This window comes from Octodon degus, unplaced genomic scaffold (genome assembly GCF_000260255.1).
Source record: "Octodon degus isolate 3935 unplaced genomic scaffold, OctDeg1.0 scaffold00083, whole genome shotgun sequence".
NCBI classification, from domain to species: domain Eukaryota; kingdom Metazoa; phylum Chordata; class Mammalia; order Rodentia; family Octodontidae; genus Octodon; species Octodon degus.
Genome location: NW_004524659.1, coordinates 5,192,374 through 5,208,362, shown reverse-complemented (window position 1 = coordinate 5,208,362; position 15,989 = coordinate 5,192,374). Strand labels below are relative to the sequence as shown.

At 42.5% G+C, this 15,989-nt stretch overlaps 1 protein-coding gene across 1 annotated transcript in view; it reads right to left on the bottom strand.

The window, feature by feature from the left end:
• Window positions 1–15,989, bottom strand: part of Dpy19l3 (dpy-19 like C-mannosyltransferase 3) — an 81,198-nt gene that overhangs the window by 58,182 nt on the left and 7,027 nt on the right. The window lies entirely within an intron of this gene.

Genomic DNA, 15,989 nt, shown 5'->3' with positions numbered 1-15,989 from the left:
TTTGTAATTTAGAGGGAGAAGAGAGGAAACAGCAAAATCCTTACTATGCATAAGACAGTTTTAAGTGAAAGAGAAAAAGGAGAGCAGAGAGGAAGGATTGGGTGGGCAGTAGGGAGGGTGCTGCAATTGGAAAGGCGCCACTGGCTAAGTGGAAACCAGAAGCAAGGCAAGGAGCCAGGCGATGCCTGGGGGAGAACCTGCCAGTCAGACACTGCACTCCACAGGGCACCGGAACAAGAGGGCAGCAGGGTGGCCTGCGGAGAACGGTGAGGAGGCTAATAAAGTCAGGGAGGTGGCCAGGCAGGAGGAGACAGATCTCCCATACCTAGCAGATCACAAGGACTCTGGGTTTGTACCTGAGAGCTAGCAGGGGTGGAGGAGAAAGGAGTCAGCAGAGTTTGTTTTGAGACCTCCTAAGTTTGAATGTGAGGGGTTCTGAGCAGAGATACACACTGATGTAGATTCAAGAGTCTCCACTGGCGGCTGTGTAAAGAAGAGATGACCTGGAAAGACAGCAAAGCAGAGGAACCAGAAAGGGGGCTGCTGGAACAACCCAGGGGGAGGAAAAGATAGAGACTGCAAGACGATCAGGCAGATTGCAGGAACTGCAGCAGCTGGGAGGATCTGCTGAGATTCCATGCCGGGGCTGAGAGGTCTCAGGCTCTTCAAGGTCTCCGATGCGAGCCACTGGGGGATGAAGTAGCAACTTAGAGATGGAAAAGACCTCAGGAAAGTCAGGCACTTCACTTTGCATCGGTGGAGTTTCACATGTCTGAGACATCTGAATGAAAGGGGCCAAGTGGCGGGGTACGCAGGTCTGGGGTGCAGCATCTGAGTAGGGATCTATGTGTGGGAGTCACTAGCACAGCACTGAACACTAGACAGGAATAGTCTTGAAAAGGAGAACCGACAGAAAGGTTTTGGGGCTCCCTGTCAATAAAAGGTCAGGCGGCAAGGGAAGAGCCTGAACAGAGGTGGAGGATGAATCCAGGAGAATGCCATGGAAGCCAGGAAAAATCCGCTACCAGGCCAAGTCAAAGAGGACTGAGGACTCACCACTGAATTGAGTAGCCTGGAGGTTACTGGGCCTCCAAGAACATTTTCAGAGTTATGTTAGAGACAAAGCCCGAGTCTCTAACAGAGACTCAAGTGGGTTCAAGAAAGAGACAATCGAAAATGAGGAACGGCAATTAGAGGTCAATCGGTGTTTTGGAAAGTTTTGGTATTAAGGTAAAAAGCAGGGTTAGAAAAATAAGCTCTCCCCTTTGCCCTCCAGGATGGGAGAAAGAGCAAGAGGAAGAGAACCAATTGCTCAAGCAACACATTTCGGCAGAAGGCAGGAGACGGGATGTCAAGCACAAGTGGCAAGAAGAAAAATCTGCACAGATGGGCAGGAATCAGATACGATGTGAAAGCACGCCTTCAGCTGGCTTCTACTTTCTCAGTGAAACAGGAGACGATGTCATTGCCAAGGGGAAGATTAAGGCAGGCCTCCTGAAGGTCTGAAGAAAGAAAATGTCACAGCGGTAGTCCAGGAAGGCAGGGAGTCATTGGTTCAAAGACATCCAACAGGACTGACTGGCAGCTCTGAAGGGCGTGCTTGAACTCCTCTTTCTCTATTTTCCACCTGACACATTTAAAGATAAAACACTTTGGCTTCTGTATGCTTAAGTTTGTATCCTGCAACTGGCTGAATTTTCTTATTGTTGGTCAGAGTTTTTAGATTACAGTAAGACCTGACTTAAGAACATTCGAGTTGTGAATTTTCAGATACAACAGACCTTGCATTCTAAACATAGACAAGGACAAACGGTGAAGTAGCTGATGCTTTTGTCAGATACTGTCACAGTTGTGCTGCGTGTTCTTATTATGCAGTGTGACAGGGTACAGTGATACAGTGCTCAGCCAGAGCCCAGGATGCCCGTAAGCAAGAGGCGAGGTGGCGGTGAGTAGAGGGGCCTGCTAGAAAGCACATAGCAATAACTGTGCAAACAGGGATGCAATTGTAAAAGTAAAAAGTTTATTTAATTTATGCTTGGTTTTTTCATATTTTACATTGTATACCTGTGTCAAAAGTGTGCAAGACTCACTTTGTTGGACCTGGCAATGAATCTGACTTATGAGCGTTTTGCCAGATGGAACTTTTGCATAAGTTGGTGACTCACTTCATTCTCCTGGGGTTTCCAGGTATATAATCACCTCACCTACGAAGAGTAAATTTACCTCTTCCTTTCCAATTTTTATACTTTTGGCTTCTTCACATGTTGTGTTGCTGGTGCCTTCTAGGCAGTGTTGATGGCCAACTCCTTGATGCTAGCGCTGTGTGGTCCCATGCATTCGCTTGTTGCCATTCTCCCAACTTAAAAGTTAACTGAAATGCAATGGCCACTTCCTTAGCTCCTGAACACACCTGGCAAGTGGCAAGCGTCAGATAGCAGGACACAAAGAAAGAACTCTGCATGCTCACAGAGAGTTTTAAAGGATGACCTGTTTCCCCATGAAGTGTGAGCTTTCTTTTTTTTTTTTTTTTTTTTTCATTTATGTATTCGGTACAGTGTCTCACTATGCAGCTCAGACTTAGTGATCCTCCTGTTTTTTTCAGCTTCCCCAGCGCTGGGATTACAGGTGTGCGCCTCCATGCCCAGATTCTGGCACAGGATGTGGGGCTGGGGATCAAATCCTGAATCCTGGTCCCTATGCTTGCCCAAGCAGGTGCTTAGTCCACTGAGCTATCTTGCCAGCCCTAAGTGTGATCTTAGAATGTGGTCTTTTTTTTTTTTTTTTTTGTGGTACCAGGGATTGAACTCAGGACTCTGGGCTTGCCAGGCAAATGCTTATTCTACTGAGCTATTTCCCCGGCCCTAGAATTTGGTCTGAGATATGTGCAGACTACATTTTTAAAAGTACATCTAGTCTCTCTAACAGCTTGACTAAGATTGGATTCACATACCATACAATTCACCAATTTCAAGTATACGATTCAATGGATCTATATTCACAGAAGTTGTGTGTATCCTTACAGTCCCTTAGAGCATCTTCATTACCCCAAAAGAAACCCTGTACCACTGAATGGTCACTCTTAAAATCCTCATGCCCTCCAGCCCTAGGCCACTACTAAGCTACTTTCTATCTCGTTAGACTGACCTACTCAGTCATTTCATACAAATGGAGTTGTATACTGTCCTTCATGCCTAGCTTCTTCATCCAGCATTTTATCAAGGTTCACGTTAAAAGAATATATTGGAAATCCTTTCTAAATTTGCCTGAATATTACACCACTGTATGGATGCGGCACTATTTATGTACTCATCAGTTGATGGGACATTCTGCGATTATGTAAAATGCTACTATGAACAATGTCTACATATTTTTGCATTCTTGGGTATGCATGTAAGAGTAGAAGGTAGTACTCTTGGAGGCTGAGGCAGAAACACAGCAAGTTCAAATCCAGTCCAGGCCTTTTAGTGACTTAGAGAGAACCTACCTCTGATAGCTAATAATGGTGGGCATCTTTTGCTGTGCTTACTGACCATCAATATATTGCTTTTATAGAAATGTCTATTCAAGTCCTGTACCCATTTAACAAAAAAACCAAGCGGTCTTTATTGAGTTATGAGTTTTTAAAAATTTATTCCAGTTTCTTATCAGTTACATAACTTTTAAATTTTTCTCTCCCATCCTCATTGTTGCCTTTTCACTACGTACTTTGAAGTGCAAAAAATAATACCTTTGACGAAGACCAATTTATTACTTTTGGTCCCATCTGACTGCTTTTGACATTATATCTCATAAGTCTTGACCTACTCCAAGGCCACAAAGGCTAACTCATATGTTTGCTTCTAAAAGTCCTGTACACTTACAGACTTTTAGGTCCATGACCCACTTTCATTTAATTTTTGTAGATGGTGGGAGGACGGGGTCCAGCTGCATGCTTTTGCATGTAAATATCCAGCTGTCCCACATTATTTGTTTAACGACCATTCTTTCTCTACTCAACTGTCTTGACACCCTTAGCAAAATCAAATGACCATAAACACAAGTGCTTATTTCTGGCCTCTCAATTCTGTTCCACTGATCTATGTGATGGTCCTTATGCCACTATCTTGATTATTATAGCTTTGTAGTGAAGTTTTGAAATTATGAAGTAAGTCCAATTTTATTCTACTTCAAATTGTTTTGGCTATTCTATGACCCCTGAATTTCCATATAAACTTTGGGACCACTGTGTCAATTTCTATGAAAAGTTTACTTGGGATGTTGAGAGAGATCATTTTGAAACTCGATGCCAGCTTGAAGAATAATGAACAATATTGCCTTCCAATTCACAAGCAGGGTGTATGTTTTAGTCTTTCTTTATTAAATTTATCTGGCAGCATTTCAGTATTTTGTCACTATTGCTCAGAGAATCAGTCTCTTAATTTCATTTTTTTTTTTTTTTTTGGTTTGTTCTTTGTTGCCATAGAAACGTAAGTTTTGTACATTGCTCTTCTATCCTTAATCCTGCTGAGTTCATTAGTTCTGACAAAGTTTTAGTGGATTCTACACACAAGATTATGTCACATGCAGGAACAGATATGGTATTTTTATACGAAAGAGTACTACTCAGCTATAAAGATAAGCTTGAGACATCAGTAGGGAAATGGATACAACTTAAGTCCATACTTATAAATGAAATAAATCAGCCTTGAATGTGAAAACACTGTACTGACTCCCTAAAGAAAGAAGCTGAGAGTAAATAAGATGTGAAATTGGAAGAAGGCGCTCAAAAGGAAAGAGCAACTGGAATGGGGGAAAAGAGAAAAGAAGGGAAAAGAACAAAATATGTAAGATAGTTAAAACAGCTCTACTACTGATTGTTATTCGTTTGTTGAGAACACAGGTTTATGTCTATATTGTCTGACTAAATTTTCATGCTGATACTTTATAATAGGAGCATCTATTTTCAAGATAGCAGTATGCAATGTACTAACCTTTGTTATTCTCCTACAATCTTGTTTTGAAATTTTATATCACTGATTGTTTTATTTTTAAATAGTAAAGATGACATCATATACAAAGTCTTTTTTCTTTTTTAATGTAGATGGCGGTTATTTCACTTTCTTGCCTAAATTTCCTACCAAGTACCCCCAGCTAATCTGTGCATACAGATGCTGAGAGTAGGCTTCTTTGCCTTGTTCCTTTCTTGGGAGTTTTCAGTCGTTTATCAATGACTATATTAGCTTGTGGCTGTTTTTGGCAAAGCCTTTCGTGAGACTGAAGTTCTGTTTTATTCCTAGTTGGCTGAGTGTCTTTATAATTTTTTATCCGTCCACATGAAAAACTACTGAATTCTGCTAAATATTTTTTGTGTCATTTGAGATGACTACATGGTTTTATTCAGTGGATATGGTGGGCTTACCTCTGCTATTCATTTCTCAAGTTATACATGCTCTAAAGAAATGACAATGTTTTCAAATTCTTTTCGGGGTATCTTTTGCAGTGCTGATATGCCAGTGAGCATATTAATAGATTTTGCAACAATGTCCTTCGCATTCTTGGCAGAAATATCTCATTCTTGGTGATGGTATTTTAAATGTGATACTGGATTCTTTCCTCTAGTCATAGGATTTTATTTTAAAATTTAAAAAATCATCTATCTATCTATTTATCTATCTATCTATCTATCTATCTATCTATCTATCTATCTATCTACTTATTTAGTACAGGGTTTCACTACACAGCTTGGACTTGTAGTGATCCTATCTCAGCCTCCCCAGAACTCGGATTACAGGCATGCACAGCATATGGTACTGGGGCTTGAACCTAGGTGCTTACACCTGCCAGGCGGGCGCTTAGACCACCAAGCTATCTCCACAGCCCAGTCATAGGAGTTTTTTTTCCTCCATACACCTAAGTAAGGTTAACCTCTGAGTATCACTTTTTTTTTTTTTTTTTTTGGTTGGAACCGGGGATCGAACTCAGGCCCTTGAACTTGCCAGGGAAGCTCTTATTCTACTGAGCCATCTCCCCGGCCTTGAGTATCACTTTTGAAATATCATGTGGCATCCATACAGTCCACCCTCACTCTTTAAGGATTCTATGTATGCAACTCTGCCTATTCACTGAAACCTGTAATGATAAAATCAACAAAATCAGTACTTGTGATCATTTTCAAATAGACGCGCAAAGAGTAGTGACAATTTTGAGTTGTTCAAGGTGTATGGTACCCACCCCTGGTCAGCTGCTTTTCAGCTCTCATACAAAGACGATCAGAGGGTGCTCACCACAGGGGCCCACGCCACACAGCCCAGGAAGTGTCAGCTGTGGGGCCTGCCGGGGAGAAGGAAGGGGCTTGGATCCCAACTCTTGCAGAGTTAGCATGGCCACCCCTGGCCACTTTGGAACTTCAATTTCTCTTTTATAAAGTAAAATAGAATGTAAAAGGACAAGGATTTTGGAGTTAAGATTTTTGTGTCAGGCTTTTTAGTACTTTTTGGAACATGTTTCACCATATGGTCGGTATGTGTGAGTTTGTGCTTTTTGAATTTGGGAGATTGTATTTTTAGTCTAGAGGTTACTTTTGTAACTGTATATTCGAAGGAAAATTTGAGTAGTATCTTTATATAGGATAATGACTAAGTTACAGTGTGTAAATCACTCTGAGTATTTGGTAGGATCATTGATGGTCCCTGAGCATTAAAATTGACTATGGACATCAGGCGGGCCTTTGCTCCCAGGTGACCCATGGTGCCAGGGAGCAAGCCCTGGTCCCTATGCTTGTGCTTGCCTAAGCTTGCCTACGCAAACGCTCCAGTCCGCTGAGCTATCTTGCCGGCCCCATGTTTATATTTAGATGGTGCAGTTTCATTGACCTATCCCCTGTTTATGATTTTTCTAAGCCATTTTTTCCTGAAGCCCACTATATCCCTTTAAATTATGTAGTTTCAAATTAACTTTCATTTTTTGGAAAGTTTCCTTGAGTTATTTCTCTGTGCTCGCGCGCGCACACACACACCTACTTCATTGTTTTCATTCTCTTCTTTTGGGACATGTGAATGATACTTGAATGATACATGTTTGTTGTTCTTTAGGACTTGGCTGCCTTTTTCTCACTAGTGTGTTTAGTTTTACTAATTTCCTTTCATTTTGTTTACTTTTATAAAAAAGATCCACCGTTTCTCTTTTTCTACTTTCTGCAGATTCTGGTCTCCTATGTTTTGCATGCAACATGATTTTCATTTCTATTGTGGTTTTACACACACACACACACACACACACACACATATATATATGTATACACATACACATGTATATATATGTATACACACACACACACACACACACACACACACACACACACATTTTTTTTTCCTTCATTTTAAGTATTTGGTACAGGGTCTCGCTATTCAGCTCAGACTCATAGCAATCCTCCTGCTTTGTGCCACCACGCCTGGACTCGGTCACCAGCTCAGTGTGCTCTGGGTGTGGGGCCGGCATGGCATGCGGGACCCGGGATCAAACCCTGGTCCCTGTGCTTGCCAAAGCAGGTGCTTAGTCCTCTGAGCTATCTCGCCGGCCCTGCGGATATATTTTTTGATTCTAAATCTTGTCTAAGCTCGGCCAGCTCATGCTTCATTTCCTTCTGTTACCTTTCTGTACCCCTTTGGAGAAGAAATATGTCTCCTTATAGATCTCAGCTTTCAATTCATCTTCCACAGTCGCAAATACTTCACTATGTTTTCTTTTGGCTTTGTTGTACAATGCTTCTGTGACAGCTCTTCACCAAAAATTTGCTCTTGCTTTTCCCTTCTCCCTTTTTTCACGGTATCACTCTACAGACCTGGAACGAATGCCTTCCTGGTCATTAGTCTTTTCTGAGTGCAGCAAATTCTGACTGCACCAGCTGCTTGCAGCAAGTTCACAGTGGGAAGAGCTGTAGGGCTGGACTGAAGGCAGAAAAAGTTTTCTTAGGATACAGGATGCTAAGGTATAAGACTAAGGTATAAGGCCTTATACATTTCCTCAAACTAGTTAACAGACACTGACAGCTTCAGGATCAGTCAAATTGCAAGCTGTCTCTCTCTATTCTTATTCTCAGAGATTCCACTTCCTACAGCTTTTTTTGCTTTTCTTTCTTTCTTTCTTTTTTTTTTATGGGGACTCCTTTCCGCCTGTCTGGCTTGCTTCTCCTCCATGCCAGCACATCCAGGAATGCTTCTGCCGTCCCCCTCCCGCCTGTGCCGCTGGTCCCGTCCCAATCAGTGGCTGGCGGTTTTACCCTCAGAACATGCCAGGAACAGGCGGGGGTGGGTGCCACACTTCTGCATCCCAAAAAGCCTTCTCTCAGCATCTTTTACGCTCCTTCGAGTTTCACTAGATTTGGATGCCCTCCACGTGACAGGCCTCTCAGGGTCATCAAAGATGAAATGTGGGGGCTGGGGTGTAGCTCAGTGGCAGGGATGTACTTGGCATGCATGAGGCCCTAGTTTTCAAACCCAGTACAAAAAAAATGATGGAATCTGATGACCTTCATTTTCTCTAACTGTCCTAACTTCATTTCAAGAACAGGAGGAACCAACATTTTACACTACCACCTTCAAGCGAGAAGAAATTTCAGCTTTATGACACAACTAGAAACAAACTAATTCACCAAAATTGGGCAGTAAGAAAATAGTAAAATAATGAAAAACATAAAAATTTCAAAAATATCAAATTACAACAGTGATAAAAAAATACAGGATATGTTTGAATTTTTAAAATTATAAGGGGAGAAGGTACATTGCTATAATCCCCATCAGAATACTCTCCCTCCCTTCAGAGACACTTAGGCCACTGTGCTTGCTGGAAGTCACTGTGGTGTGAGGCAGTGCCGGAAGTCCTTGTCTGTGCCTTCCGTTGTGGTGCTGTGCTACCTTGATGTTCTGAGTGAAATCAAGATGTTCACCTTTCCTGGTCATTTTGACTTTGGGGAAGATGCAGGACACAAGAGGCCCCCCGTCCACCGGCTAGCACCAGCAACAGCATTCACCAAAGTTTTAAAGATCTTACTTCCTAGAAACATGAAAAATGACTTCCAGGCCTGCTTCTTAGAGTGGCGAGAAAGATGGTGTAAGTGTGTTCAAAACAAGAGGGAGGGACCAGCCAGATAGCTCAGCAGACTGAAGCGCCTGCTTAGGCACATGCAGGGATCTGCATTTGATCCCTAGTGTGCAGTGCCAGTTCTGGCCCCGGGGTGTGCTGAGCTGGTGATTGAGACTGGGCGTGGTGCTGCATGCCTGTAATCCCAGTGCTTGGGAGGATGAAAACAGGAGGATCACTATGAGTCTGATCTGTGTAGTGAGACCCTGTAGGTCCTGTACTAAATACAAAAAAAAAAAAAAAAAAAAAAAAAAAAAAAAAAAAACCAACCAACCAAACAAACAAACAAAAAAAGCCCTTAGAGGGAGGATTTTTAAGGGGAATTAACAGTAATGCATTTGTTAGTATAAAATAGTTTTTTTTTAAATTTTTTTTTTGTTTTAGGGAAGGGTGTACAAGGTGTTCAGTGTCTCTCTACTAGATCAGACTCGGTAGTGATCTGCCTGTTTACAGTCTCCCAAGAGCTGGGATTACAGCACACACCTCCACGCCCAGTCTCATTTGCTGTCTCAGCATGCCCCAGGGGTGGGGCTGGCACGGCAGGCCCAGATATCGAACCCCAGCCCCAGCGCCTGCTTGCAGGCACTTTCATCCGCTTGAGCTATTTGGTTGGCCCGATAGTTTCAAAATTTATATTTTCACCATATTTTTGGATCACCCTGTGTATAACCATAATAGGTTACAGAATAAATGTGGAGGTTTTGTTAGGATGTATAAATAGACATGGGAAGGAAACCATCACTGCAGACAAAGCCAATTAGAAAAGTTATCAATACTGGAGTCATAAGTAAGCAAAATACATACGCATGAAGACTGAGGAACAGAAAGGAAAAACGAGAACATTTATTTTCGTGGTTTTGAGATGTGAACCTAGGACCTCATGCATCCTAAGAAAGCTTTCTACCACTAAGCTACATGCCCAGGCCTGAGAATTTTTTACTAAGTGTAATGAATACTGAGTAGTCTTCTTGGTTTTAAAATTGTGCCATTGCTACAATATAGTTTGTACCACAACAAGAAGACACAAATTCAATAAATAAAAGGAATCAGGGCCATATGGATAATTTTTACTACAGCATCTACTCAACACGAATCATTAAGGTACACTGAGGGGCTCCCCACCTGCCAGTACTAAGGACCCCTCTCCACCAGGTAGGCTCTCCAGGCTGCACCCTTCGGCTCCCATCTCAAAGCCCCACCTTTCCTGGCAGCCAGGTGCCTCCCTGCTCTTCCGCCTTTGCTGCTGCCCACCAGCCCAGAGGTCAATGCTACTCCAAAGAGACCATTCTTTACTTAGCACGGATAACGTGCCGGGCAGTAAGGGCAGTGCAGCAGGCAGGACTGTGGGCTTTGCCCTTTTAGTTTGTTTTGTTTATAATAAAGGGCAGCAAGAAAACAGGCTGCATTTAAAGGACAATTTAGAGCTAAAACATTTGGGCTGTAGAATCAGCCAGACTAAATAAAATATGTACAAAATGCCCCTAAATCAGTGCTGGGTACATAGCAGACCTCCAATAAAGGGCACAGGACTTTCAATTTCTCAGCAAACATAATGGTTAAGACAGTAGGAAAGTAACTTTTAATTTAGAATATATGCTGACAAAGGACAACATACAGATTTTTCTACCATCATTGAAAAATCAGTATTTTTTCTTATAATTTTCAAGCTAAACCCTCAAACGAAGGTTCCCACTTTTCAGATACTAACATTTCAATGAATATTTAAAAAGTAATTTAAATGTACAAAGTCATTCTAAGGTTTTTCTATTTCATAAGCAGTATTTTTAATCTCTGAATAATTACAACTCATTCTAAGTATTCAAGAGATTGAAGTATTTTCATTATAAACTGGCCTAGCAATTTTGATAAGAGTAAGTTCCAAGCTACAAATACAAAAGGAAAATGTTCACCTTTCTGAAATATTCTCTAATTTCTCAACACGAAAATCATTTAAATTTTAGGATTTACTTTATGAAGTCATATTTGCTCAGAAAATGAGCTCTTCCATTGGTTAAGTGAAGTTCTCTAATCAGTAGTGGTTATAATTTTCAACGGATGTACATTTTCAACTTAAGGTTGAAATTAATTAAAATTAAATAACACAAATACTCCCATGTTACACTAGCCACACTTTGAGTGTTCAATGGCTAGGGCTATTATACTGGATGGCACAGAAATGGGGCAGTTCCTTTATTCCAGAGCATTCTAGTGGATGGTGCTGATGTAGATAATTTGAATAAAAAACCTAACTGTCTATGAAGAGGTGTCATCAGACTTGGGAAAAATGAGTACTGATAAGGTGCCAGGCAGTAAGGACAGTGCAGTAGGAACATGGGCTCTGCCCTTTAAGAGAATTCACCACAGGTATAGAGGAACCCATCAGAGGAATCTTTTCGTGATGGCGTCTGTGGTGTGAAACACTCCTTGAGAAAGGGAAAAAGTGAAGGAAGATTCTGAGCTCCACGGTAGCTTTTGGGGGATGGGGTAGTGGGTGGGAGACACCTGCGAGAGGCTACGTCAGCTTTACGGCTTCCCAGATGGCATCTGAGGCACAGACAGAAACTGGCCTGCGATCTCTTTCTTTCCTTGTTCTACGCACTTCTGCAACATAAATCTACAAGCTGCTAACATCAAAATGTCCATTTCTAACAGTGAAGACCTCTTGCCTTTGATGTGACAAATCCAACCTCCTTTACTGCCTCTCTTTACAGTTTTGAAAGCGCTTCCTCACATAGCTGAACTTCAGCTTATCATGCTCTGTCTTGCCTCCGGCATAATAGAGAATTTGGTGGGTTTTTATCCTGGGTCCTGGGAGGAGGTAACCTCTAAGCTCTAGGAACAAAACATTTAGGTGTGCTTTGTCCTAGGCTCCTGGGAGGTAGCCTCTAAATTCTTAAAATTCAGAGTTACAAGTGTCTTTGTCACTCACAGTAGGTTGTGCAGAGCGCATCTGACAGCTGTGCTAACAATCGAGGCAGGATGGTTCTGCAGTCCAGTCTCTAAAGAGATGGCTCGGCATGGGGCCTGGAGATTGAGTTCAACCTCAGAGCAGTGATTCGGGCAATTATACCTACATCACTGACAGTAAAACAAGGGATTCCTGTAACTCAGGTGAGCTTCTGGGACCATCAGTGCTCCACAGAGCATCACACGCAGGGACGTGCCAGGAGCTGGACAGCCTCACTCCGCGGGAAAAGGACAATGGAAGCTTTGAGTCCAGCCCTTCCTCCCAGACTTGGCCCTAACCATCTCTCCCTTTGGTTGGTTCTAGTTTGGCCCCGTTTGCTATAATGAACCTGCAATCTTAGTTCTTTCTGAGTTCTGTGAATTTCTCACACCACAGGGACAGAGGACAAACTCCTGAGGCCTTAACTTGTTACTCACTAAAATCATGATTCATGTTTTCTTTTGAGGTAGTCAGAGACTTAAAAGTGATTTCTGCAAAGAAAAAGGGTGACTCCTATATATGCCTCACAGGTCACTAGAAGGGGAATAAAGCTTGACTGTCACTGTGTAAAACTCCAAGTGAAGTCCTTATCTGCCCTGAATATAGGCCTTTTAATCATTCAGGAGGTGTCTGTCTAAAAGTTGACCAAACAAGGTTTACTAGCCCAAAATTTACCTAGCCTGCCTCATCACCCTTCCAGACTGAGGACACTAATGTAAGAGCTTTACAAGGACATTCAGCAGTACCCAGAAGTCCCCAGTGTCCTAAATCCACAGTTGTTCAGGATTCCAACACAGCCTCTCTTGATAGAGACTGCCTCAGAGGCACTTATCTCACAGGAACTAACCTGCCCCCAAATCAGGAGGAATCTGCTCATACTATGAAACCAGGACTGAGATGACTGACCGGACTCCCACTCACTGCTGCTAGTTGTCTTGGGTTGTTCTGCTGGAGACTTTGTCATGCTGGCTTTCCCAATGAACTTTGGAGAAGCTTGGGTCCTCATCTTGAGCATTGCCTCCTGGCTCTCGAGGGGAGGATGCTGTCATAAAGAAGCTTGTCACACTGGCTTTCCTAATGGAAACTCGGTTTTCCTAATCGCTGGAGGAGCTCGGGACCTCACTGTTGCTGAGGATGGCTGTGGTACCTTTAGGGGAGCTCTGGTGCTTACCTTGAGCATTGCTCCTAGCTCCAGTTCAGACCCTCAGCCTGCTAGCACAGATCCTTCATCCTGCTGGCATAGACTTCCCAGCTTCTACCACTGACCTTTGGGCCTCTCCAGCACAGATCCATGAAGCAGGCCTGCATGAGACTTTGTTGTGGGCTCTAGGCCTCCAGTTGGACTTGTGGGAGGCATTGTTATGGGCTCTAGGTTTCCAGCGGGACTCCTGCAGGATATCAGCATCTAGATCCTCAGCTGGAGTCTTCAGTATTTAGCGTGTGGATAGATTTTCTGCGCTTGTGATTCTTGGGTGGTTCGTTATAAAATAATATTATACAATGTGTTCTGTGCTAGATTGCTTACCATGCAAAAAGCCCCAAACCGTAACAGTGCCTCATTAAATTATCCCGCTGGCCTCAACTATGGCTTCCTCTAGAAAACCTTTCCTGGTCACCATCAGTCAGGTCAGGCTCCCCTCCTCTAGTCCCCTAGTATTCTGTCTCACCCCATCTCAGGGCTGACTTGGATATCCTACAACTGTCTGAATACCTGTCAGTCTCTTCTCTGTAGGCTCCCTGAGAACAGAGCATGGCTTAGTGGTCCTGCTACCACGAACACAGGGCCTGCTGCTTAATACATACGTTCTGAATTCATTTGTTACACTGCAAAATAGGATGGCAAAGTCAGAGGGCTTCGTTATTCCTTCCATAGCTCCCGGAGTTCAATCCAATATTACCCAAACAAAAGGTGCTAGATAAATACTGGGTAAAAACATAATGAACTTCTTAATCTAGTGAAAGTGAAAACGGAAAAAGTTCAAGGACACCGAGGTTTCTTGATGATGACGTATCCCTATTTAAGGATATTAGAAAGGTGACTTCTAAGCTTTAAATTAAAGAGCTAAACTTGCAGTTTATAATTAAGTTATATGATCGCTATCAACACTTCTTTTTGCTACGCTGTTACTAACATTTAATTTTAGCTAGCTGCCCACACTGGAATACTTCAGCCTTTATTCAAAATGTTAATAAATAAGCACACGTTGCTTAATTCTAGGGAATCTATTTATAAGTGCTCCATTGTAAAAAGAGATGAGTAAAAATTTTCTTGGCATAAAAACCCACCAAATGTTCCTGAAGGGTAAGAGTTATTATTCTTTGCTACCATGATAATATGTATAAAGATAGCCATACAAGGGCTGGGGAGATGGCTCCGTGGAATAAGCACTTCCCTGGCAAGTGCAAGCACCTGAGTTCAATCCCCAGTTCCGCCAAAAAAAAAAAGAAAGCCATACAGACCTGTGCTGTACTCATGAAGTAATATGTCAAGTGTTAAAAATAAGCTTAATAGAAGCTCTTTAGATTTGTCACTTAAAATAGTCTCCTTTGGGGGCTCATTTTCATCACTGCACTAAACCTCCAAGTGTTTTAGGCAATTCCTTGGGAGTAGTGCAGGCCTGTAATCCAAGGACTCAAGGAGGTTGAGGAAGGAAGGTCACAAGTTCAAGTCCAACCTGGGTGACTTAATGAGACTGTCACAAGGAAGGAAGGGAGGTGAAAAAGGGTAGGCAGATTGGAGCTGCAGGTTACAGTGGCGTTTAACTCCTACTACTATAAAAATCAACAGTGAGCCTCTACTTATATTTATATACATATATTTTTTTATTTTAGTGCAAGGTCTACAGGATCTCACTACTACATCAGACTCACAGTGATTCTGTTTTCAGCCTCCCAAGCGCTGGGATTATAGGTGTGCATCACCCCGCCCAGTCTCAATTGCTGTTTCAGTGTGCCCCAGGGGCGTAAGCATGCCCTTTAATCCGCTGAGTTTTCTGACTGCCCAGAGAGCCTCTCTTTAGGAAGTGTCTTTTTTTTGTCTTTTTGAGACAGGGTCTTGCTACATGGGCCAAGCTGGCCTCTAACTTGAGGGAATCTTCCTGCCTCAGCCTCCCAAGTGCTGGGATTACAGACATACACTACCATGCCCCCCCCACCCCCCCGCCTGGGAGGTGCCTTAGATCAGTTCCTTTGAATATGATAATTCTTCTGTTTTGAAGGCAAGTATTTACCTTTGTTAGCAATTAGTTATTAGAAGCCATGGATAGTAAGATCAAAGATCTTGATATACTAGATCAAAACCAAATATACTTGGATCAAAAACATTGGCAATGGGGCCGGCCAAATAGCTCAGCAGATTAAAGCACCTGCTTAGGCAGAGTGCAGTGGCCTGGGTTCGATGTTTGAGCTGTCAAAGTAAGTTCTAGAAATGCTAAAAGAAAAAAACAAAATAACCAAAAGAGTTTAAGGCTCTTTTGAAAATCAGATGAAAATTCTGGATTCTTTCCCCAAAGAAAGTATTGTTTCCCCACCTTTAAGACCAACTGCAAATAGCACTAGAAAGATAGGAGTATGCTGAAGCCCATCTCTGGAGACCGGCTCAGACTCCATGAACAAAGGCCTTCAATTGTCTTTCCTTTTCCCTATTGCAACCAACAGAAAAACAAAGCAAAACAACACCTCATTTTCTACTATGACCCAATTTGCGTGTGCACGCATACACACACACATACACACTCAAAATAGTAAGTTCAGAAATCGATTCTCGGGCCGGGGAGATAGCTCAGTAGAATAAGTGCTTTCCTGGCAAGCATAAGGACCTGAGTTCAATCCCTTAATGTTAGAAAACCATAAGTCGTTCTCGTGCAAGGTGGCAAGGTAGACAGATGTAAGAAGTCCAACCCCAAGGGCAGTGCTCCCACCAACT